Genomic DNA, 25,317 nt, shown 5'->3' with positions numbered 1-25,317 from the left:
ATATACTTTGTTGAACTTTTAAAATGCGACAATACTGATAAAAGTTTAGGAAAAGTTAAACCAGCTCACTTGTTTCTTCTCCACTAGATACCTCAGCTTTACTAAAAAGAAGCCCTATTTAAATGGTATATCTAAATTCAAGATTTATATTCAAGTTGTGACCGCCCCCACAACTTGATAAGATGGTTCAGTCTGTAAAAGATTTTATTCCTTTAAGTTAATTCATTTCTGCAGCAAGACCTGCCATAGTTGGGAGAGGGGAAAAAGAGGAAAAACATAGGGGAAAGAAGCAGAAAAATACTTCATGGTGCTACCATATTACGAAGGTGCAACTTGCAGTAAGAGCTAGAGAACAATCGCCTCCCCCTCTACTGACTGTATGAAGTTCCCCTGCAGTTCACCCTAACTAGAAGGCTCTGGGAAGCCGGGAGCAGCAATGCCCCAGAAGGGGCAAGGATTGGAGATGCTTCTCCAACAGAGGACATTTCAAATCCTGTTCTCTGCACGAACCCCCCAGATGCCACCTGAGCAGAACATTGCCAATGGGGAGGTTCAGGACAGTTTCCTCAGCCCATCCAAAGTGAGGCAATTTGGGAACATTATGGGTATGCAGGAGCAGACCAAAGGTCTGGGACTCTCAGAAGTAACAGGTTTGGTAAGAGACTAAATGCTTTAAAATGGGTGTAAAGATTGTATCCATAAATGTGCGTAGCATTAAATCTACTACGCGATGTGTTGCGACCTTGGACTGCCTTGCCAAGGTCATAGCTGACCTGTTGTTTCTGCAGGAGTGTGCGATACCGCACCTCAGCTCCTACAGGCAATGGTCACGATGGTGGTCCCACGGGCCATCGATCTGGTCGGGAGGAAACGACTCTCGTTCCTCCGGCCTGGGTATCCTGCTGCAGGGAGGCAACTTCACCGTCTCTGAGGTTAAGGAGGTGGTGGGCGGGCGCCTCCTCGTAGCAGACGTAATGTACAAGAATGCTCCACTCCGGTTAATTAACGTGTATGCCCCGGCACAAAAGGCCGAGCGGCTGGTGGTTTTTCAGCAGCTCCCATTGCTGCTGGCGACCTCCAGGCCGGTCATTCTGGGCGGTGACTTCAACTGCATCATCGATGCGGCTGGACGATCCGGTAGGGCCGACAGCAGATTGGACGCTACGTCCAGATCCCTGATGGAAACAGTTAAGGATGCCAAGCTGCATGACGTCTTCAGCAACCCTGCAGACGGAGCACAGCATAGATACACCTGGTCGTGGCCAGACGGGTCCATCCGTTCCAGGATAGACTTCCTGTTTGTGTCTCGTGCATTCGCAGTCAGATCCGGTCGTCAAGCTGGTGTACTTCTCTGACCACTGCCTCCTACTGGCTGACTGTCACTTACAGGAAGACCAGAGGGTGGGCAGGGGGGCATGGAAGCTAAACGTGCAACTGCTGACCCCAGAGAACATTGAGGAGCTCAAGAGGGATTACAAAGGTTGGAGAACCGTGAAACCCCTCTTTGAGTCCCTGACACACTGGTGGGAAACGATCAAGGGAAACATCAAGAGGTTTTTCATCCTCAAAGGCATCCAGAAAGCTAGAAAGGAACAGGGAAATGTCCCGACTCCAGAAAAACATGCAGAATCTGCTCCGGCTGCAGTCGATGGGGGTCGATGTCAAGGAGGAACTCCAAGAGGTGAAGAGCCAGCAAGCCTCGCTCTTTGCCTTGGAGGCCTCCAAGATCATCTTCCATTCCAGAGTCCGCTCCATGGAGCAGGATGAGACGTGCTCACGTTTCTTCTTCCAAAAGGTACACAGAGAGATCTCTGTGATCAGCAGCCTGAAAGAAGAAGACGGCTCAGTAAAGTCATCGCAGTCCGACATTTTGAGGATCAGCAAATCCTTTTATGCCGGATTGTATGACGTGAAGCCCACAGACAGCATGGCCTCCCAGTCCTTCCTGTCCTCTATCACAGAGGTCCTAGACGACAGTACACGGGAGAGCCTGAACAAACTGCTAACCCCTCAGGAACTGACTAAGGCCCTTGAGTCCTTCGAGAAGTGTAAAACTCCCGGAAGCGACAGCTTGCCGGCGGAGTTGTATTCGGCTCTGTGGGACTTGATCGGCCCAGACCTGCTAGAAGTGTACGAGAGTATGCTCCTGGCCGGCAGCATGTCAGAATCCATGAGGAAAGGCATCATCACCCTCATCTACAAGCCCAAGGGGGAAAGGGAGGAAATTAGAAATTGGCGACCCATTTCACTATTGAATGTGGACTATAAGATTCTGTCCAAGGTCATCGCCAATCGGGTCAAGTCCGCTCTGGAATTGGTGATCCACCCTGACCAGACCTGCGCTGTGCCTGGCAGGAAGATTTCTGACAGCCTCGTGCTACTCAGGGATACGATTGTCTATGTGCAGGACAGGGGTGTGGACACCTGCCTCATCAGGCTGGATCAGGAGAAGGCCTTTGACAGAATATAGCATACCTACATGGTAGATGTGCTCTCCAAAATGGGGTTTGGGGAGGGAATTCACATTTGGATCCAACTGCTCTACACTAACATCAGTAGCGCAGTCTCAATCAATGGGTGGGAATCAGATAGCTTTTCTAATAAATCTGGAGTCAGGCAGGGCTGTCCTCTCTCCCCTGTCCTGTTTGTGTGTTGCATAGAACCCTTTGCCGAGTCCATCAGGAAGGATCCGGGCATAAGAGGAGTGACAATCCCAGGCAGTGGAGGCACTCAGGTCAAAGCCTCCCTGTACATGGATGATGTCGCCGTCTTCTGCTCGGATCCGCTGTCGGCGCGCAGACTGATCCACATCTGCGAACAGTTCGAACTGGCCTCGGGAGCCAAGGCAAATCGTGGGAAGAGCGAGGCCATGTTTTTTGGGAACTGGGCTGACCGATCCTTTGTCCCCTTCACCATCAGGGCTGACGGCCTGAAGGTGCCGGGGATATGGTTCTGAGGAACCGGGGCATGCGTTAGAAACTGGAAGGAGCGAACGTCTATGGTGAAAAGAAAACTGGGCATGTGGGGGCGATGCTCCCTCTCCATTGCGGGTAAGAACCTGGTCATCAGGTGTGAGGCACTCTCACTGTTGCTGTACGTGGCGCAGGTCTGGCCCATTCCAGACTCCTGTGCAATGGCGATCACCCGAGCCATCTTTCGCTTTATCTGGAGGTCGAAAATGGATCGTGTCCGCAGGGACATTATGTACATGCCTCTAGATAAAGGGGGAAAAAACGTGCCCAACATCGCCCTCATACTGATGGCCACCTTGTGTGCGGCTGCATCAAGCGGTGCGTAGACCCTCGGTACGCAAACACCAAATGTCACTACGTGCTGAGGTTTTACCTGTCCCCGGTGTTGCGAAGGATGGGTCTGGCCACGGTGCTGCGGAACACTCCAAGTAGTTGGACCGTGCCGCACCACCTGTCCCTCGTGGAAAAATTTATGCAGAGAAACACCTTTGACCACAAGTCCATCAGGCAGTGGTCGGCACGTATCATCTTAGAGGCCCTGAGGGAAAAGGAGAGGGTGGATCCTGTCAGCTGGTTCAAAGTCATTTGGCAGAATGCCTCATCGCCAGAACTTTCCAACAAGCACCAAGATGTAGCTTGGCTGGTGGTGAGAAAGGCCCTCCCCGTCAGATCCTTCCAACACGCCAGGAGTCTCATCCGCTCTGCACGTTGCCCTCGAGGTGGCTGTGGTGGGGACGAGACCATTGTTCACCTCCTTGTGAATTGTGCCTTTGCAAAGAAGGTCTGGAGAGAGATGCAGTGGTTTCTGTCGAGGTTCATCCCGAGCAGTTCTGTGACACAGGACTCTGTGCTGTACGGGCTGTTCCCAGGGACACACACCGAGACAAACATCAACTGCAGCTGGAGGATCATCAACTCGGTGAAAGACGCTCTTTGGTCTGCCCGAAACTTGTTGGTCTTCCAGCGTAAACAGTTGTCCCCGACGGAGTGTTGCAGACTGGCGCATTCCAAGGTCCAGGACTACGTGCTGAGGGACGCACTAAAGCTTGGGGCAGCCGCCGCAAAGGTGCAATGGGGAAAGGTCGCTGTCTAAGACCTTTCTGCCATAGTGCACCGAGGGGCTGGGAATTGTATAGACTCCTCGGGCTGTAGGGCTCACAATGAATGTATGCATTGAATACTAATTGTATTATAATTGTATTGAAGCACCTCAGAGTGCAACATGATGTATGTCGATCACTCCAAAACCATTGTCTGATTGTCTGTAATGACCATGTTGAAATGTCTGTAATATTCATTGATTGTATTGAAGCACCTCGTGATCCATGTGTAAAAGTTGAATCTGATTGCACTTTTTGTGATGGCGATTTAGTAATGTTTTGTAATGTTCTTCCAGATAATTTATGAATAAAGTATTTTTTCAAAAAAAGAAAAGGTTTTTTTAAAAAAAATCACATTTCTCTGGCCTTGACTGTTAATTGTATAAATTAAGTATAAACAGGAGGAAGGCATTGATTGGATGATTGCTTGAGTATATAAAAAGAGACACTCAGATCAGAGGGCCTCCTTGTAAGCCTGCCCCTGGGCCTGGCCAAAGTGGCCATTAACAGGTCCAGGCAATGGGCGGTTGCAGGTGTCCTATGTCCTCTTTTGTGGTTATGTCCATGTCCAGGTATCCTTGGAGAGGGAGCAGGCGGTGTCCGCCGATTCGCTTGAGGCCTTCTGCGACCGATGGGTACTTGCAGAGGCTGGAGTTCATCATCAGCCCAGGAAACATTATTTTAATTTAATTTGTTAAGTTTCCTTTAAAGTTTTGTCTTTGTGTTAGTGCCCCTTTAAGGGGAGGTTAACTTGCTTAGCAGTTAATTTATTTAAGTGTTCTACTCAAAAGTGTAAAAAGCGACACAGATTGGAGGACCTCCTTGTAAGCCTGCTCCTGGGCCTGGCCAAGGTGGCCATTAACAGGTCCAGGCATTAAGTTGTCAAGAGGGTTGCTTGGCCGAACTGTCTGCCTCTCTTCTGCAGTTACATCCACACCCGAGAGTCCTGAGGAGGGAGCACAAGGTGTCCACCAATGCTACAGTACTCCTTTAAGTGATGTCTTATTAGTTAATTAGTTTACCTGTTTAGCTGTTATTCAAAAGGGCATAAAGAGACACTTATTGACACTAGTGTTGGAGTAGTTAGGAGCTATACACTTATAATGTTTCATTCTGTGAATAAATCTAAAACTGAGCAATGATTGGCTTCTAGTCTCCTGCTTCACCAACTGACTATTAGGAGTTTAACATAGACTCCCTTGGTGGGACCCACTTGTGCATTCTGAAGACCTTATCTTGAGCATTCTCGATTTTAATCACTCCGCCATTTGTGACTGTGCCTTCAGCTGCCTAGCCCCTAGGATCTGGAATTCCCTCCCTTCATCTCACCATCTCTGTCTCTTGCTTTGCTTCTGAAAGACACTCATTAGTACCTCGTCATTTGACCATGCTCATCACATCTCATTATATTGCTAGTCATATTTTTGCTGTATAATGCTGTTGTGAAGTGTCTTGGGATATTTTATTATGTTAAAGGTGCTATATTAATATAAGTTTTTGTTGTTATCTCCCTTGGTGTAGTCTTCCTCCAAGGTCCCAAACTCTGCCCTGTCTCTGCACCCTTCTAGTTATGTGCATTGTGAAGGGCAGATGTAGGTTCTGCCACTTACAAGGCTGACCAGTGTAGTAATTATGGTTTCATTAGTGTGTAATGTACCTTTAAGAATAATACGTTAGGCAAGATCACATGATCTGTAGTAACCAATAGGAGAGTACCACGGGCTACCTCAGCAAGCAGGGCAGAGATGGGCCAGAACCTTCGGGTTGGCATGTGGGGGCGCGCCCCGCTCGTCGATACGTAAAATGATGCGCGGTGACTTCGGGCGTGCGTCCCGATGTCTCCGGACGTCATTGCGATTTTCAGTTCGGCGGGCGCTCACCGAAGTCGGCTGTGCGTCCGCCGAACTGTCAAAGGCCTACTAAGGCCATTTAAATATCAAATAAAATAATTAACAGAGCTGCCTGTCCAACCTTAAGGTTGGCGGGCAGGCGAAGAGCCCAGGCGGCCTTCGCATTTATCATGAAACTTCATCCATGGGCAGGATGAGGCTTCATGAAGGTTTTTAAACTTTAATAAAAAATTTTAATAAAATTCATAGACATGTCCCAGCTCATGTGACACAATTTCTTTTTTCTTTATTTAAATTTTTCAAAATCAAACTAATCTCCGAGGTAGCTCTGTGCCTCAGGGAGATTTCAAAGAACAAAGAACAAAGAAAAGTACAGCACAGGAACAGGCCCTTTGGCCCTCCAAGCCTGCGCCGATCATATTGCCCGTCAACTAAAACATTTTGCACTTCTGGGGTCCGTATCCCTCTATTCCCATCCTGTTCATGTATTTGTCAAGCTGCCTCTTAAACACCACTATCGTACCTGCTTCCACCACCTCCTCTGGCAGCGAATTCCAGGCACTCACTACCCTCTGTGCAAAAAACTTGCCCCGCACATCTCCTCTATAGTTTTCTCCTCTCACCTTAAATCTATGTCCCCTAGTAATTGACTCTTCCACCCTGGGAAAAAGCTTCTGGCGTGCATGGGGCTTAGCCTCCTCCCCCCGCCCGCACAGGGCGCGCTTCTGGGTGTGTGTCATGCTGGGGGGGCCTTAATTGGCCTGTCCACGTAAAATGGTGGCGCGTGCGACTGCTTCTGCTCAGCCCCCCGCCGATGGGGAGAAAATTCTTCCTGTGGAGTTGAAGCTGAAAGCGTACGTTTAGCTGCTGCTGAGTATATTGTAAATAAACTTAATGGTTCCACCCAAGAAGTGTCTGCTGATCAACTCCATCACTAATAGTACAACTCAGCCACTCCACAACAAACTGGCGATGAGGATAAAAGAGGGTTGAACAGAAGAAATCAAGTTAGGAAGAAATGAAGATATACTCACCAGGTATGCTGTCACTTTAAGTTAAAGAAAATCAGGCCCCAATCCAAATGGGTCAGAAATTTCCCAGAGCACTCCCGATGTTTAAAAAATAATACCAAAATTGTAAGACCCCTGACTGAGAATTCACAAGATGGATGAGCAAAACCCTACAGAATCACCCAGGAAATAAAGAAATCGCTGCTGTGTTTTTTCCCGAGCAGGAACGAGGTTTTGCAAAGTTAAAAGAGAAGGCCCCGGATCGCGGGGACCCCGCCAAAAACTTGAAAAGCACGGAAAACACAGCAGAGAAAAGCTGACAGCTGCAGAGGCAGCCCGAGTTAAAAAAAAATGGTGACTGCTCTTAAAGTGGCAATACATTTGAAGTGGTAAATACAAGAAAAATGGGTTATGGACAGAAAATTAGAAGAGACCCCAGAGAGAGAGGGCATCTCTGCAAAAGGCAACAAGAAACCCCAGAGAGAGAGGGCAACTCTGCAGAGGGCAACAAGAAGTTAAACAGTTGAAAGAACAGTTGATTGTTCTTTAAGATCAAATGCAAAAGGAACACGTAACCGTTCAGCAACATGAAGAAATGAAGGCCATCTCAAACAGTAGAATGGAAGGAGAGCAGAAGAAATGCAAAGAGGCTCAGGGGAAGCCCTGGTGTTCAGAGAGGGCTCAAAAGAAGCCCTGGGAGTCATGAATAGCTGAATCCAGCCAGGAGACAGGAGTTCGGACAAACTCCAAGGCCGTGCCAGCTCAGTGAAGCTAGCTATCTAGCAAAGAGCTGAAGAATCAGCTGAATGAAGCCAAAGGGACCTTGGAAGCAAAAGTCAAGTCACAGAATTCCCCAAGAAGCAGACAGATAATGTCATTTTAGAAGACTCAGCCACTGAGCTCAGACAAGCTGAGCTTGCATCTGAGAGAAGCCTGGCCAATAGTGAAGTCAAAAAGAAAGCTGGGATAAAGTCTGCAATAGAAAGAAGAAGATACGTAGAAATAAGATACAGAAATACTAATAAGGCCTCTATCTTGAGGAGAAACTGAGGGCCATAAGAGAGGCACCTGTGCCAAAGAATGCTTCAGATCTCAAATTATTCCTAGGAATGATCGGATATTATGGGCGGTTCTTACCCAATTTGTCTACCGTGCTGGTCCCGCTGCATTCTTTACTCAAAAAGAACCAACGTTGGTTTTGGGAGGCGCCCCAGAAAGAAGCTTTCATAAAGGTGAAACAATTGTTGCTTTCATCCAATCTATTAGTGCATTATGACCAGACGAAAGAATTGGTGCTGACATGTGATGCATCTCCCTAAGGAGTGGGAGCAGAGCTCTCTCATCAGATGGATGTCGGCACAAAGCGGCCAATAGGTTATGTATCAAGGACGCTCAACACAGCAGAAAAGGGATACTCGCAGATAGCAATAGAAAGCCTGTCCTGTCCATCACCTTTGGTGTCAAGAAATTTCACCAGTTCGTACACAGCCACCATTTTACAATTGTTTCAGACCACAAACCATTGTTAGGATTGTTTAGTGAGGACAAGGCTATACCACCCATAGCCTCAGCAAGAATACAACGATGGGCTTTAATTCTGGCAGCATACGAATACACTTTAGTACATAGGCCTGGCAATCAAATCACAAATACCAATGCCCTTAGTCGTTTGCCTTTACAAGAAAATGATGAGCATGTCCCAGTTCCACAGGAACTTGTTGTACTGTTAAATTTCTTAGATTCTTGGCTAGTATGTGCTCGACAGATCAGAGGCTGGACAAGTCGGGACCCAATCCTATCTCAAGTACGAGGACAAATGCTACATGTGTTTTGTCACAGGAACCCATATCTGGCAAAATGAAACCGTACTTCAACAAAAGACATGAAATAACAGCCAGAATGGCATCTTATTGTGGGGAGCACAAGTGATAGTTCCTCTAAAGGGAAAGCAGCCACTTTAAATTGAACTACACAGTGCCCATCCAGGAATTTCCTGAATGAAGACCATAGCACGCAGCTATCTATTGTGGCCTGGGATAGATGGCGAAATGAAGAGTTTAGTAAAGTACTGTGTGCAATGTCAGCAACTGCATAAGTTGTTAGTAACAGCTCCTTTACACCCGTGGGAGTGGCCAGGTTGACCCTAGGTGCGGTTACACATTGACTACGTTGGACCTTTCCTGGGAAGAATGTTTCTGCTCATTGTTGATGCCCATTCAAAATGGCTGGACGTATATGAGGCAAAATCACATAGGCCATTACAATTGAGAAACTACATCAGAGTTTTGCCATTCATGGACTACCAGAAGTAGTTGTTTCTGATAACGGCAAAGCACTTAAGAGTGCTGAGTTTCCACGGTTTATCAGCCTCAACGGTATCACTCATGTGAAAACTGCACCGTACCACCCTTCCTCAAACGGACTGGCCGAAAGGGCGGTTCAAACATTCAAGACAGGCATGAAAAAACTAACTGGCGATACCTTGGCAACCAAACTAGCACGTTTTCTTTTTCATTACATGACTACTTCTCACAGAACATCAGGTGTCACGCCTGCAGAGTTATTGTTGAAACGCTGTCTCAGGACGAGATTGAGCTTAATAATGCTGAATTTAGAGGGGAAGGTGGAAAGGAGTCAGGGAAGCCAGAAAACTAGATATGACTGGCATAGTCTCGAGAGAAAATTTATCGTGGGAGAACCGATATATGTGAAGAGCTTCGGGGAAGGACCAAAGTGGTTACCGGGTGAATTAAGTGCGGTGACTGGACCTCAATCTTACCAGGTGGAGGTGGAAGGCTGGATCATCTGTAAACATGTGGACCATTTAAGGAAGAGAGAGACAAATTATGAAGATTTGGTTCCACCAGTGATCATGAATGACCGGGTGTGTGTTTCCTGTTGAGGATACTCAACCCAGGACTGACATGTCTGATGTTCCTGTAAGAGTTGAGGATACAGAACTGCAAGTGCCCACTGAAGCACCTGATATTCAGGCAACTCTGGAAAAGGAGGTTCCTGACAAAGAATCTGAAGTTGTGGAGCTGCGACATTCCACACGTACCAGGAAACCACCTGAAAGACTGAACGTGTGAATTCCATACCCAGTGTAAATATTATGTTATCTTGAAAAATATGTACCAGTAAATATAATATATATAGCCAAGTTAAAGGGGGAGGAATGTGGTAATTATGGTTTTATTTAGTGTGTAATGCACCTTTTAAGAATAATACTTGTTAGGCAAGATCACATGATCTATAGTAACCAATACGAGAGTAGCACGGGCTACCTCAGCAGGCAGTACACAGGTGGATAAAAGCAAAAACTGCGGATGCTGGAAATCTGAAATAAAAGCACAAAATGCTGGAAAAACTCAGCAGGTCTAACAGCATCTGTGGAGAAAAAAAACAGAGTTAACGTTTTGAGTCCGTATGACTCTTCTTCAGGATTAAATAGAAGTAAAATGTGATGAAATTTATACTGTTTAAGGGGGGTGGAGCAGGTGAAGCTGGATAGAGGGCCAGTGATAGGTGGAGGCAAAGGAGAGATTGCCAGAGCTGTCATGGACAAATGGACAAAGGGATGTTAATAATAGTGATACTGGGTAAAGAAGGTGCTAGTGGTGGCATTAAGATCAGAGGGCAGAATATGGCAGGACAAGGGTAAGCACTCTGGAAAGAACAACGTGAACAAGTGACAGATGGCCCTGGTGGGGGTGGGGGGAGCGGACGGTGGTGGGAAAAATATTGAAAATAGGATAAAATAATGAATAAAAATGAATTTAAATAAAAATAGGAATAAAAATAAGTGGATAAAAAATAAAAGTTAAAAAATGAAAAAGTAAAAATTAAGAAATGAGAATGAATATCGAGAAAAGGGGACATAAAGGGGATGAGGATGGAGAAGAGAGTTCATTGTCTGAAGTTGTTGAGCTCAATGTTAAGTCCAGAAGGCTGTAAAGTACCTAACCAGGAGATGAGGTGCTCTTCCTCCAGTTTGCTTCACCCCCCCTTAAACAGTATAAATTTCATTACATTTTACTTCTCTTTAGCTCTGAAGAAGAGTCATAAGAACTCGAAACGTTAACTCTGTTTTTTTGCCCCACAGATGCTGTTAGACCTGCTGAGTTTTTCCAGCATTTTCTGTTAGTGCAGAGATGGAGTTGAGTTGAAAGCACATGTGTAGTTGCTGCTGAGTATATTGTAAATAAACTTAATGTTTCCACCCAAGAAGTGCCTGCAGATCAACTCTATTACTAATAGCACAACTCGGCACCCCACAGCAACCAGGAACTGGCAGAGTCAGTCATGGCCTGGTCTGTCTTAGTTCCTGCCTCTTTCTAGAACATTTTGCTGAACTCCCAGGTTTCAGGAGGTGCACTGATTTAAAATACTTTTGCTCTGATTCTTCACTCTATTTGATATTCAGGCAGCATATCATTAGTCGAAGGAATGCCCACCTATCATTTCACTATTAAAGCCACAGTACTATGTCAGATGCATATGACTGATCGTAAAGGAAATGCTTGTGTACACTGATCAGAAGGATTGAGTAGACACGCAAAACTGAGTTCAACTCTATAACAATAGGGAAGACCACTCCAGTCTCACCCATAGCACAGAAACCAGATTAAAAAGTCCACAATTCATAAGAATAATTATGCAACTAGTTAAAGACTCAACATTATATTACTCATTCAGAAAAAGAGTTCCAGGACATTCATTCCTCTAACGTATGTTGGTATTTTATTCTCACAGTATACAAACACAACACAAAAAGATGCGCTTGGCCAGATCGATCACCGTTTGTTCAACATGCCACCTGAACTGATGTTTATTGAATCATGTTTGTACAAAATAGCCCAATCCTCTGATTAAGGAGTAAACTGCTGCACCCAAAAATAGTTTGATAGTAATACATTATAATGATCAATGTTACACCTATGCTCAAACTAAAATAAAAAAGTTACCTTTTGCTAATTTCCATTTTTATTTTGGTCAAATAAGCCTTTTCTACCTATAACAATGTTGGTAATAAAAATTGGGGAGGTTGTGGCATAGTTAACTCTGTTTTTTTCATATTGTCACTGGACAGGTATTCCAGGGTCCCAGGGTAACGCTCTGGGTTCAAATCCCACCGTGGCAGGTGGTGAAATTTGAATTCAATAAAAATCTGGAATTAAAAGTCTGATGATGACCATGAAACCATTGTCGATTGTTGTAAAACCCATCTGGTTCACTAATGTCTTTTAGGGAAGGAAATCTGCCAATCTTAACCTGGTCTGGCTTACATGTGACTCCAGGCCCACAGCAATGTGGTTGACTCTTAAATGCCCTCTGAACAAAGGCAATTAGAGATGGGCAATAAATGCAGGCCCAACTAGTAACACCCAGATCCCAGGGATAAATAAATAAACAAATACTTTGCTGGGAACAATATGTAATATTAGTACATACACAAAATATTTAAATATGAATGCACCTATAGAACTATGATCTATAAATACAGTGGTTTCTTATATTGACTTTCATTACTGTATATCAGATGACCCACAGCAATGTAGTTAACTCTTAAATGCCCTCTGAATAAGGGCAATTAGGGATGGGCAATAAATGCAGGCCCAGCCATTGACACCCACATCCCCTGAATGAATAAAAAAAATCAAACCTTGACCTATCAAACATCAATATGTAGATGTGCTCATGTCCTGCTTCTAAAGGCTTGCATCATATTTTACTTTAATGTATAAATAAATGCCCCCATAGCAAAGTAATTTTGAAACAGTATGCCAGTTCTGGATTCTCAAATATCAGCTACCAGTCCTATCATGATGCCTAAACTCCCTCTATCCAAAGTCCAAAGTACAATATCTATCTCCTGTAACTGCGTCAACATTGGTACGTTGTGCATTTGTACCATAATTCTAACATTGTTTACAGGTCTGCCCTCTGCCAGTACCCACCTGTAATTGCTGATCACTGCGATCCATTAGATTTCCCCCCATCCCCCCCAATCATTACTATTCAACAGTCTCTGCCTGTGACTCCCAAAGCAGCACACAAAATAACAAGCAAGAGAACAGAAGTCAGCATGACGCATGCCATTGGCTATACAACAGCCTCATCTATTTGAGTTTAAGACAGCTTAACAGCACAGGATGCATTCTCAATGTTACTCTTTAATTGACAGATTCGGAATGGAAGCTTTAAAAAAAACCTGTGTTCAGCGATGTCCAGGGACACAGGTACTTTATCTGTGGTGGATGCAGTCAAGCTAACGGAATATGAACAGCAGTGCTGCACAATTGTGGAATCTTCTGCTCTGAAGTTTAAGGGTGGAATTTGCTGGAAACTAAGTGATGTGGTGGGCAGGAAAGTCGGCGTGCCCGAATTTCTGCATGTCAGCTTATCAATTATGCAATAACAAGGAGCTCGTCGAATCTCGTGGAAGGGAGGGCAGGAATTCATCTGCCCCGCCATTAACTCATGGGGTCGAAGGCCCTGGTGCTATATTTAAATGGCACCTGCATAGACATTCACTCGCTATAGGCCAGGTGTGCTGTAAAGTTCCGTTTCACCATGGCACCCAAAGGAACAAAACTCTCCGTGCCACGATTCAGCAAGGCCTCCCTGGGAGCTCTCCTCCAGCTGTTCAGGAAAGGCGGGAGGTCCTCTTCCCTCGGGATGGGAGCAGGAGGTCCTCCCACCTGACAACGCCGGCCTGGGAGGAGGCTGCTGGGGAGGTCAGCACCCGTGGCCTGCAGAAAAGGACTACCCTGCAGCGCAGGAAATGAATGAATGATCTGATGTGCTCTTTCAGGGTAAGTGAAACCTCTACTCACTCTAAACTCACAATCTCATAATGGCATCAGGCAGTCTAAGGGTTAGAATCCACACATGGCCAGCAGATGGGACATCAGCACTGCATGTTTGCCAGTCGCATTAAGCTCATCATCTCATGTAAGATTCTGTACAAACGGCATCTTAATCCCTTACTGGGGAGGTTCAGCACACACAACAGGCATGCATGCTTCTGAAATGCTCTTTCATCCATAGTGTTCACAGTCAATCCATCTGTCTTTGTGCAGGACAAGATCTCCCACCACAGAAGGGAGAGAGCAAAGACCGGAGGTGGGACCCCTGAGCTGAGGGCATTCTCCTCCCATGAGGAGCACTTGCTGGCAAGGACAGAGATTGTTGCTCATGGAAGGTAAGATCGGCCTCCCCCAACAAGCCAGTGAGGGCCCCTCCAGTATACATCAACAACATGGTGACAATGACTGTGAGTGACATATAATGTTGGATCCTACCTAGTCAATCTATAATTACCTTCTTCTCTCAATTCCAGCTACCAGCAAGAAAAGGTGGATGAAGCACGCCAGCAAGTGTCTCAGTCCCAGCGCCCAGGCCAACTCAGATGAGGAGGCAGATGAACCATCTGACGAAGACCTGTCACTGTGTTCACCTGCACCCTCAACCAGCCCAGATACATGCACCTCAGTGGATCCTAGTTCTAGAGTGGGCTGGGGTTCACAATCTGATGATCACCTCACGGACATATGTCCACAGCAGGCGGAGGCAGTGACAGCCGAGATCTCTGACACTTGGAGAATTGCTGGAGACCAGGCCCTACTGAGTCTGAGTCTGATGATAAGCCTCTGAAATTGGCCCTGAGAGAAATGTTGGAGATGCAGGATCAGGCAGGGGAACATCAGGCAGAGTTGTCAGAGGCTGTCGCCAGACTGGAATGAAGGATGTAGGAGTCTGTCTACGTTTTATATGATGTTGTGGCTCTGGCATGTGAGCACAGTGAAGTCTCCATGGGAAAGGTGGAGGCCGCCTTGGAGGCCCAGGTCCAGCAGTTTCTGCAGATTGCGCTCGGACTTGCACATCATTGCTCTAACTATGGGTATGTTCCAGGAGTGGGTGGGCAAGAAGGGGGCTGGGCACTTTGACCACCCTCTAGTTGCCCCTTCTCCTCAAGGGTTCAAGGGCGTGCCCTGGGGCACCCAGAGAGAGGAGGAGCGCCAGCCAGGCATCCCAGGGGCATCCACCCAGGACACTTCAAGGGTTCCCTGCCACTCCAACTCTCCGCAGCCTATGACCCCATCAGCTCCAGAAGGTCAAGCCAAGGAGAATGCACCTGCCTCAGAGCAAGAGGCCCTTAGCAGGCCAGGGCCCTCAAGGTCTCGGGACACCAGAGAACGCCCACCAAAGTCATCTCAGACAACAGGGCATAGCAGTCAGCAGCTGCCTCCACCTCTGCTCCAGATGTTGGGGCAGCACATAGACGTAGCAGTAGGGTTAGAAAAATTAATAATTTTTGAATGCACAATAGTGGCATGGGTGTTCATTCACTGTATATAATCTGCGCTATTGTAAATACATTTGGCATTTATCCCTCTCCAAGTCTCAGGTATTGAATGGCTAATTGATGTGATGCAAGCTCCTGCATTCATTCAAGGGGACAAAATTTCCACCACCCCACCCAATTATCTTCCATCTGGTTCCTCAATTCCATTAAATGTCACCAAAGTGAATCACCTTTATTTCTGCATCTGTGACATGAACAAAGGCACTTCATATATAAAAATGATGGCTGGGCAATGACATGTGACCTTGGATCTCAGGCAAAAATTATTTGGCCTCAGGAGAATTGTTTATCTAGATTAGTGATTATCCTGATGCTTTTGCACTGATGCCTGTAGTTTGTGGATTTTACAAGTTTGTTGCCATTAATGTTAGAGTCTTTTCTCCCAGTTGTACTTTGCAATGGCGTTTATTTTAAGTCTGTGAGTTTTGGGAAAAGTAGTATTCATTGTCAAACATCATAATCTTTCAAGCCTCCCCGCAGCGTGTTTTCGTCTCCACGGTTAATGCTGAATGTTATTCCTTTATTAGATTCCATTGTCCCAATGTGTGAGACTCAACGATTGACATTGGTTCCACTCGGTGACAATTGAACAGTCTGCTAGATGGGAATGAGTGTGTGATGTCAGAGTTTTGTGCTCATCCTGGTGAAGTCATCTACTTACTTGTGAGGATTGCACTTCACTCCTAAATGGCTGTCTGGTGGTGCTTTACGGAATCCTTCTGTAAATGCACGGCACGCAAATCAATATGGAATTCATTGCATGACTGTGCACTCATTGACTTAGGGTAGATAGAAAGGAATGGCCTTTGTGAGATGGACAATGTCGAGGACTGAGATGCTATGAAAGTGATGCTTTGGCACATCTGCTGGGTACTCAGCAGGATCTATGAAGGGAAGAAGTTGCCATAGACTGCTATGTCAGTACTGACTGGGTCATATTTCTCCTTATTGCCAAGGTGATGCAGGACGTAGACTTGCAGGCTTCCAACAAACGCAGGATCATTAGTGGTTGTCAAAAATCAAACGATGGTCCTGCTGAGCCACTCTCTGTGATGATAATTTGAACATAACTCGTGGCTTTGGGTGCATGCCGTCGAGTAACAGGTCACTGCATCCTGATGCCCAATGGCATCTTAGGGCTCAGTAGCAAGATGAGGCTTCTGCATTTTTCATGCATGAGAGCTGGCATTTGGAGAGATGGTGCTGTCCAGATGTAGCTCCCTCTTGGAATGGTCAAAGCACTGACCATTGACAAATGTTTTTCCTGTTAGTGTCGCCTTGCTAAGCTGCTGTCATACTGGTATGAGTGAACCCATATGTGCAATGTTGGTTGAGCCAGTTGAAGATTGCCATGCCCACTAACTTGTTGGCACCATGGTTGAGGGTTGAAAGGACTAGACTATGTGTAGTTGCTTAAGGGGGTGCACTAGTGGAAGGCTGATCACATTGCACAAAGGCCATATGTTCCCTAGGCTACTGTGCCTTCCAAGGATGACCCCATTGTTAGAGTTGAAGGTAACTTATGCTGTCTCTGTGATCATTGTGAGATTGGTGACCTTTCCTGATATGTTGATGCTAACAATGAAGGTTTTGCTGTGTCCCTTGAATTAAAGCATGAAGAGAACTTTGATCATGAAAACTTGTCTTCACTTTATTCCTCTTGAAATCTTGTTGCTACGAGGTTGGCACGGGCACGTCTGCTGTATTGTGCCCATGCAATGGCATCCTCATGTGGCTCATCTGAATCCTCACCCTCTTCAGATTCATCCCCTTGAAAGTCCTGCTCATCTAAAGAGACATCTAGCTCCTCCATCTCTCCCTCTGGAAGCACTTTCCCCCTTTGCAGTGCTCGATTGTGCAGGGTGCAGCAAATAATAATGATGAGGGACATTTTCTGCGGTGAGTATTGGAGAGCCCTGTCTGACCTGTTCAAGCATCGTAAATGCATCTTTAAGAGATCAATAATCTGCTCTATTAGGGGCCTTATGGCTGAATGTGTAGCATTGTATCTCTCCTCAGATGCACTCTGTGGCTGATGAACAGGCATCATTAGCCATCTCTTCTGGGGGTACGCCTTGACCCTGAGGAGCCAACTCTCTAAGCACTGAGGTCCCTTAAATATCTCTGGCACCTGGGAGTGACTTGAAATGCACGAGTTGTGTGAGGTCTCTGGGTACCTTGCACAGACATGCTGGATCTGCACTCTGTAATCACAAATTAGCTGAATACCCAGAGAGCGAAATCCTTTAATATTAATGAATTTCACAGGCTGCTGCCAGGGAGCTCTCAAGGCCACATGTATACATTCGATATGCCTTGCACTTGGGGGAATCCTGACATCACCATAAATCCCTCAGCTCTGGCAGCCTGGCTTGCTTCATTCATGTGGAACTGCATGTACTGTTGAGCTTTACTGAAAAGGGTATCTGTGATCTCCCTTATGCATTTGAGTGTTGCCAACTGTGAGATTCCACAAAGATCCTCAGTGGATCCCTGGAAGGATCCACTTGCAAAAAAAGTTCAGTGGGGTGGTAACCTTCAGAGCAACTGGCATTGGATGTCCTCCAACTTCATGTGGCATGAATTCCTCACAGAATGTGTGGCAAATATGAGCTACCACATCGCGAGACAAGTGAAGGCACCTGCGGCACTGTCTTTCGCTCATCTCCATGTGTAAGCTGCATCTTCTGTAGACCCTTGGTTGCACCAAACGCCTTCATGGATTTGGTCCCTCTTTGTCAGCATTTTGGACTTCCTGGTTCTTGTTCCTCAGGGCAATCCCTGAGCTGTGCCAATCGTGACGCATCCTTCTTCTCCTCATTTTAATCAAAGCTATCAAGAAGGCAGCGTCGCCAGCAGCCTGCATTCTCTATTCCTCCTTGTATCTGTCAACGGATAAAATGAAGCAATTATTGGTAGTTCCTATGAATGGTCTCCCTTCATATGCAGGACAGGAATGGAATCTTTAGTCCTTGACCCCTCAGTCTGTACATGGTATACCAAGGCCACCGCTTTAAGGACAATATCATCGTGGAGGACGACAGATGGCTGAGCTTTCCCCTCATATGTGATTGCATATTCACAGTGAGGGTCTTAATTAGGATCAAAAGACTCAGGTCCTATGACCCACAGGCAGGCTTCTGGTGGCTGTCCCCCAGTGGCCTTGACAATAACTATCAATACCCAATCCTTGCACTTACGTCATGACTGTGGGCATGGTGCCTTGAATGCCAAGACCAGTGCACCAGGACTTGGAGGTTTATAGGGTCCATGCTGCCTCTGCACAGCAGATGTGGTCCTTGATTGTTTGACCCTACATCCATTCTGACACGCTTCTGTAAGGATCAGGTGCCAGTTAAGACCAAATGCACCGCAGCACCTAGACGTAATGGATTGTCGCCTGAGTGCATACCATTAGATAAGGAGCCAAGCTCGTTCATTGTGCCTTAGACCCTCGAATCCAGCACTCAGCTGATCCATACCTTCTGTGGTTTGAGCAGGACAGTTATAGGGTGCCCCTTCAATCAATCAAATACTCCAGTGCTGACTCCCACCTCACATCCAGGGACCCCTCCCCAATCAATTTTTTTTCTATTTCATCTGTTCTGATGAAGAGTCATTCGGACTCGAAACGTTAACTCTGTCTTCCTCTTCACAGACGCTGTCAGACCTGCTGAGTTTTTCTAGCAATTTTTGTTTTTGTTTCAGATTTCCAGCAGCTGCAGTATTTTGCTTTTAATTTTTTTTCTAACTTGTTTTTCGAGCTGTATTGTTAGGTGAGATTGAAAATGGTGCTCCTGACTTTCATCTATTAGACCAGCTTCCAACCTGACCCCATCACCTACCAAGTTCCTCCCATCCTGCTCCATACTCACAGCCTCCTAATTCCCCTTCATCCTGTCACTGTCCAGCCCCCCCCGTTACCCTTGGCTCCATCATTGTCCATGTGGATATTCCTGTTCTCCCCAATTAACCTTCAATGCTGATGCCCCCATGCCCTTTGTCAACATGAACCCTTCCCTTTTTGAGGCCACATGCACCTTGACTTTTCAGGACCCCCCCCTGCCCCCGCCACAACATGAGACCATTCAGTACCTCCCATGACTTTTCAGCTACCAACCTACAGGATCCAGATGCCTCCCCTGACCGTGACTGTGCCATCTGCCTCAAAGTGCCATTACTCTAACCCCCAGGACAAAATTCCTTAGGTGACTGACCACACCTTGTACACCATGCTTTGCAAGACCGTCACTGCCCAGAGAGGCGTTCCCCCACCCAAGACCAGGACCAAGACATGCCATGTAGAGCCCTCTTACATGGCCCGTGCAACCCTTCAATGTGCCCCTGACAGTGTAACCTCACGCCCAGGAGAGTCTCTTCAATATGCCCCTGACAGTGTGGCCTCAGCCCCACGGCAATCTCTTACTCTTCCTTGGACAGTCTTTCACTGCCCCACCCTGTTCCTTGACCACCCCTTAGCCCTGCCTCTATCTCTCCCCTCCTCTCAGATTTTTCCCTCCTCTGTCCTGCCTACAGCTCCCCACCTCTCATGTTCCACACACACCATGCCCCCAAGTCCTGCCTCCATCTCCCCACTCCCTCTCATGTTCCACATACGCCCACAGTCCTGCCTCCACCTCCCACCTCCACTCTCATGTTCCACACACCCTCCTCTTGTCCTACCTCCATTTTCCCCCTTTTCATGTTCCACACACACACACCTACAGTCCTGCCTTCGTCTCCACCTCCCCTCTCATGCTCCACACATGCCCCCTCTTGTTCTGCCTCCATCTCCCTCTCCCTCTCTTATGTTCCACATACCCAACCCACTGCACCCATCCCTCCACCCAGTCCTGCCTCCATCTCCCCTGCCCCCTCTAGTCTTGTCTCCCATGCCCAGCCTTGGCACAGCTTATGATGCAAGCACCCAATATCTTGCAGCAACGCTCTTAAAGGTAGGTGAAAGCAGCATCTACTGACCTCAGAGTTGTTGATGAAGTGAAGTTGGCCAGGTGCGTGCCATTGATACACAGTCATAAAACTGAATGCTCTAAATCCTCTCTGGTGGGGAACTTAATTTGGAGGGGGAGCTTAATTCCAGCAAGGTGACCTTTTAATGAGCATGCAAGACATGCAAATATATGTAAAACGACTTCCTGACATTGTTCACCGGTAAGCTTGACCTGCCTTTAACCCACTTCCCAGAACAGAATTCCAACAGTTCATCCCGACGTCGGGAAACTGATTTTTGGCCCCACGCCAAATTAAATTCCCTCACCCGCCATGCTCCCTGCTGTTGATGGGGGTGGAAGATTCTGCCCTAAGGGCCTGAGACTGTGTCGGACACACAAATTTCCATTTATTAAATACTCCATATATGAAATGCTTTTAAACCTTCCACTCGTCATTGAGTAGCTGCTTGGCTCAGTAGGTTACGTTAGTTAGTTGGCTTAACATTAGTTTTTGAGTGCAAATTCCACTCCAATGCTTGAGCAAAATATTCTAGGCTACTACTCCAGTTTTGAACTGAGAGAGTTTTATTTTGTTGGTTTTCTATGGATGAGATACTAAATTGGGGCCTGTCTGGCTGCTTTGTTGTGTCATGAAAATATAATAATTCTCATAATATTATTGTGATTTATTGTAAAAGTGGGTTAATAGTGGAGTTTGGATAGTTTCTCTGTGTGTATGTGTGTGTGGGATTTAACTGAATTGAAGAAAGCTGGTCTGGAGGCTTTGAGTCATCAGCAAGAAGCTAGGTTTGAAATTCTAAATATGTAAACATGACTGAAGTGTTAGAATGTGAGATATAAGGAAAATTTGCATTTTTAGATAAATTTAAATTTCAAAGAGATGGCATGATGTTTCCCCTAGCCAGAAGACACTAAACCAAACAGTGTGTTTATTTTTCCCAAAGGTTACTGATGATATGAGCACCATGAAAGTTTTATATTATAAGAAAAGTAAAGCTCCAAAGACATGCCGGAACAATGGAAGTTGCATTAAAAGGGGAGAAACATGTATAAAGGAAATGAGGCTATGTGTCAGAGAGTAGGCATTCTAAGATCTAATACATGTGAAAAGCCTCTAGCCTCTGTGCATCAAGTTGCTGTCTCCAGGAACCAAAGCTGAGAAAACTCACTTTGACTTCTCCTATCCAGGGTATTGTGTTGCTTTGCCTGGGTCTGTTTAAATCTATTTGTTTTTACTGTTGCCATAACGGGGGCGTACCTGGAAGCCAGATTAATTAGGGGTTTTAGGATTTATTATAGTAGTCATTTTTAAGACCTATGAATGTGCTTGAAATCTTTTATTTTGTTAGTAAATGTTGAATTTAGTTTTCCAAAACCCTCTGAAGTCATGGTAGTCTTATTGTTTCTGAATTCAGGGCTTGCATCTTGAAATAAAATACAAATTACAAAACAGTTGTGACCCACATGATCAAGTTTCTCTCGTGGATTTGATCTGCCTGGTATACATCATCTGTTACATCATAATAGTTGATTCATGTGAATGTTAAGCAGACACTATTTCAAGATCAGAGTGCCCTCCTGGTGTCCTGGTCAGTCTTACTTTCTCAACTAAAAGAACCAAAAAAAGATAGATTAACCTTTCATTGGAAGAGGGGGGAAGACTTCCTGAAATGTGTACTGGAGAACTTCATCAGCCTTAGAGAACCAAGCTCAACATAGAATGTACAGAGGAGAAATTTAAAAAAGGGAATAAGAAGGGAAAAGAGGGATTGTGGGATCTGATTAGCAGCAAAGAAAAAAGGAAACCAAAAAGTATTTTATAAACACACACATGGTGAAAGTGTAGGACTTTCAAAGGAAGGGTAGGACTGATTACAGGCCTTCTTTTGAAGGCAGAGTGCATGGCTGAGGCAGTAAATGAATACTTTGCATCTATCTTCTTCACAGAAGAGGATGGTGCCAATGTAGCAGTAAAGGAGGAAGCAGTAGTGACATTGGAATAGGTTAAAATAGCTAAAAACGAGATGCTTAAAAGTTTGGCAGTTCTCAAAGTAGGAAAGTCACCCGGTATACATAAGATGCATTCTAGGTTACTGAGGGAATTAAGAGTAGAAAATGCAGAAGCTCTGACCACAACCTTCCAGCCCTCCTTGAATGTGGGGTAGTGTTAGTGGATCCCATTGCAAATGTTGCATCCCTACTCAAAAAATAGAGAGGGATAAGCTCAGCAACTACAGACCAGTCAGCATAACCTCGGTAGTAGGGAAACCAGGAAAAATTAATTGGCATTTTTAGAAGCACGGGCCAATAAATAAATGTCAGGATATGTTAAAGGCAAATCTTGTTTGACTAACTGGATCCAGTCATTGCTAAAGTACCGGAAATGATAGATGAAGGTAGTGTGGTTGATGCTATGTTTATGAACGTTATGAATGAGTTGGCAAAATACCAGGTAATAGACTTGCTAGCAAAATTAAAGTACACAGGATTAAAAGGGCAGTGACAGTATGGATACAGAATTTGCGAAGGTACAGACAGCAGAGAACTGTACTGAACAGTTGCTTTTCAGACTGGAGGGAGGTGTACAGTTGTGGTTGGTTGTTATTAGAACCATTGGAGTTGGTATAAGAACCACTGCTCTTTTGGCATATATTAATGACTGGAATATGGGCGTATGTGGCATAATTTCAAAGTTTGCAGATTATCTTATCTTGGAAGTGTAATAAGCAATAAGGAGGAGGCTATGGACTTCAGGAGGATATAAACAGATGTGTGAAGTGGACAGATGCATGACCAATGAAATTTAATACACAGAAATGTAAAGTGATAAATGTTGGCAAATAAAATGAGCCATGGCAATATGAACGAAAGGGTACTATTTTAAAGGGATGCAGGAGTAGTGCGACATAGGGATGTATGCACACAAATCTTTGAAGGTAGCAAGACAAGTTGAGAAGGCTGTTAATAAAGCATAGGGATCCTTGGCTTTACTACTAGGGGAATCAAGGGCATTGGTAGAAGTGAGAGAAACATGAAAGAGGTTCAGAGGTTAATTCTAACTCTCCCCATAGCATTTTTGGATTTTATTGGAGCAGCAATTTGTTAGTTTATAATATTTCTTACAGATGAAATGGGTGGAGGCATGTGTTGGGGGAAATCTTTACAAAAGGCAGGTTAGGCCTCAGCTGGAATATTGTATTTAATTCTGGCCACCACAATTCGGGAAGAACATTAAGGCCTTGGATAAGGTGAAGAAAATCTTACATTTGAAGAATGGTACCGGGATGAAGGACTTCAGTTAGGTGGAAGATTGTAAAAATTTGGATTATTCTCCTTACAACAGAAATGCTTAAGAGGAGATTTGAGAAAGGTGCTCAAATCATGAATGGTTTGATGGAGTAAATGAGGAGAAACCTGGTTCCAGTGGCAAAAAGGTCAGTGTGCCAGAGGACACATTTTAAGGTGATTGGCAAAAGAAAGAGAAGCAACATCATGCACCACAAATATTCCCATCCTCAATGATGGGGGAGCCCAGCACATCAGTGCAAAAGATGAGGCTGAAGCATTTTCAACAATCTTCAGTCAGAAGTGCCGAGTGGGTGATCTTGGCCTCCTCCTGAGATCCCCAGCATCCCAGATGCCAGTCTTCAGCCAATTCGATTCACTCCACGTGATATCTGCACTGCAGCTGAAGGCACTGAATGCTGCAAAGGCTCTTGCCCTGACAATATTCTGGCAATAGTACTAATGACTTGTGATCCAAAATTAGCTGCGCTCCTATCCAAGCTGTTCCAGTGCAGCTACAACACTAGCATCTACCCAATAATGTGAAAAATTGCTCAGGTATGTCCTGTACACATAAAGCAGAACAAATCCAACCTGGCCAATTATCGTTCTATCAGTCTACTCTCGATCATCAACAGAGTGAAAGCGGCACTTACTCTGAAATAACCTGCTCATTGACGCTCAGCTTGAGTTCCACCAGGACCACTCAGCTCCTGACTTCATTACAGCCTTGGTTCAAACATGGACAAAAGAAATGAACTCCTGAAGGGAGGTGAGAGTGACTGCCCTTGACATCAAGGCAGCATTTAACTGGCTGTTAGTATCAAGAAACCCTAGCAAAACTGAAGTCAATGGGAATCAGGGGTAAAATTCTCCACTGGCTGGAGTCATACCTAGCACAAAGGAAGATGGTTGCAGCTGTTGGAGTCAGTCATATCAGTCCCAGGACATCAATGCAGGAAATCCTCAGGTTTGTGCCCTAGGCCCAACCATCTTCAGCTGCTTCATCAGTGAGTTTCCCTTCATCATAAGGGCAGAAGTGGGAACATTACTTGATGATTGTACAATGTTCAATCTCAATTCTTCATTCGCAGCTCCTCAAATACGTAAACAGTCCATGTTCATATGCAGCAAGACCTGGAAAACATTCGGGCTTGGGTTGATAAGTGGGAAATAACATTCACACCACTAAAGTGCCAGGTATTGACCATCTCCAACAAGAGAGAATCCAACCATCTCCCCTTGACGTTCAATGGCATTACCATCACTGAATCCCTGCTGCAGACAACCTGGGAGTTAGGATTGACCAGATACTGAACTGGACTAGCCATGCAAATACTGTGGCTGCAAGAGCCGATCAGAGGCTAGGATCCTGTGGCAAGTAACTCACATCGTGGCTCCGCAAAGCCTGTCCACCATCTACAAGGCACAAGCAAGGAGTGTGATGGAATACTCCCCACTTGCCTGGATAAGTGTAGCTCCAACAATACTCAAGAAGCTCAATGCCATCCAGGACAAAGCAGCCTGCTTGATCAGGATCCCATGCATACATCTTCAACATTCACTCCCTCCACCATCGACGCACAGTGGCAGCAGTGTGTACCATCCACAAGATGCACTGCAGCAACTCACCAAGCCTCCTTCAACAGAACCTTCCAAACCCATGACTTCTACTAGCTAAAAGGACAAGGGCAGCAGATACATGGGAGCACCACCACCTGCAAATTCTCCTCCAAGCCACACACCATCCTGACTT

This window comes from Cetorhinus maximus, chromosome 12 (assembly GCF_964194155.1).
Source record: "Cetorhinus maximus chromosome 12, sCetMax3.hap1.1, whole genome shotgun sequence".
Lineage (NCBI taxonomy): Eukaryota > Metazoa > Chordata > Chondrichthyes > Lamniformes > Cetorhinidae > Cetorhinus > Cetorhinus maximus.
Note: the sequence above shows the minus strand (reverse complement) of the source record.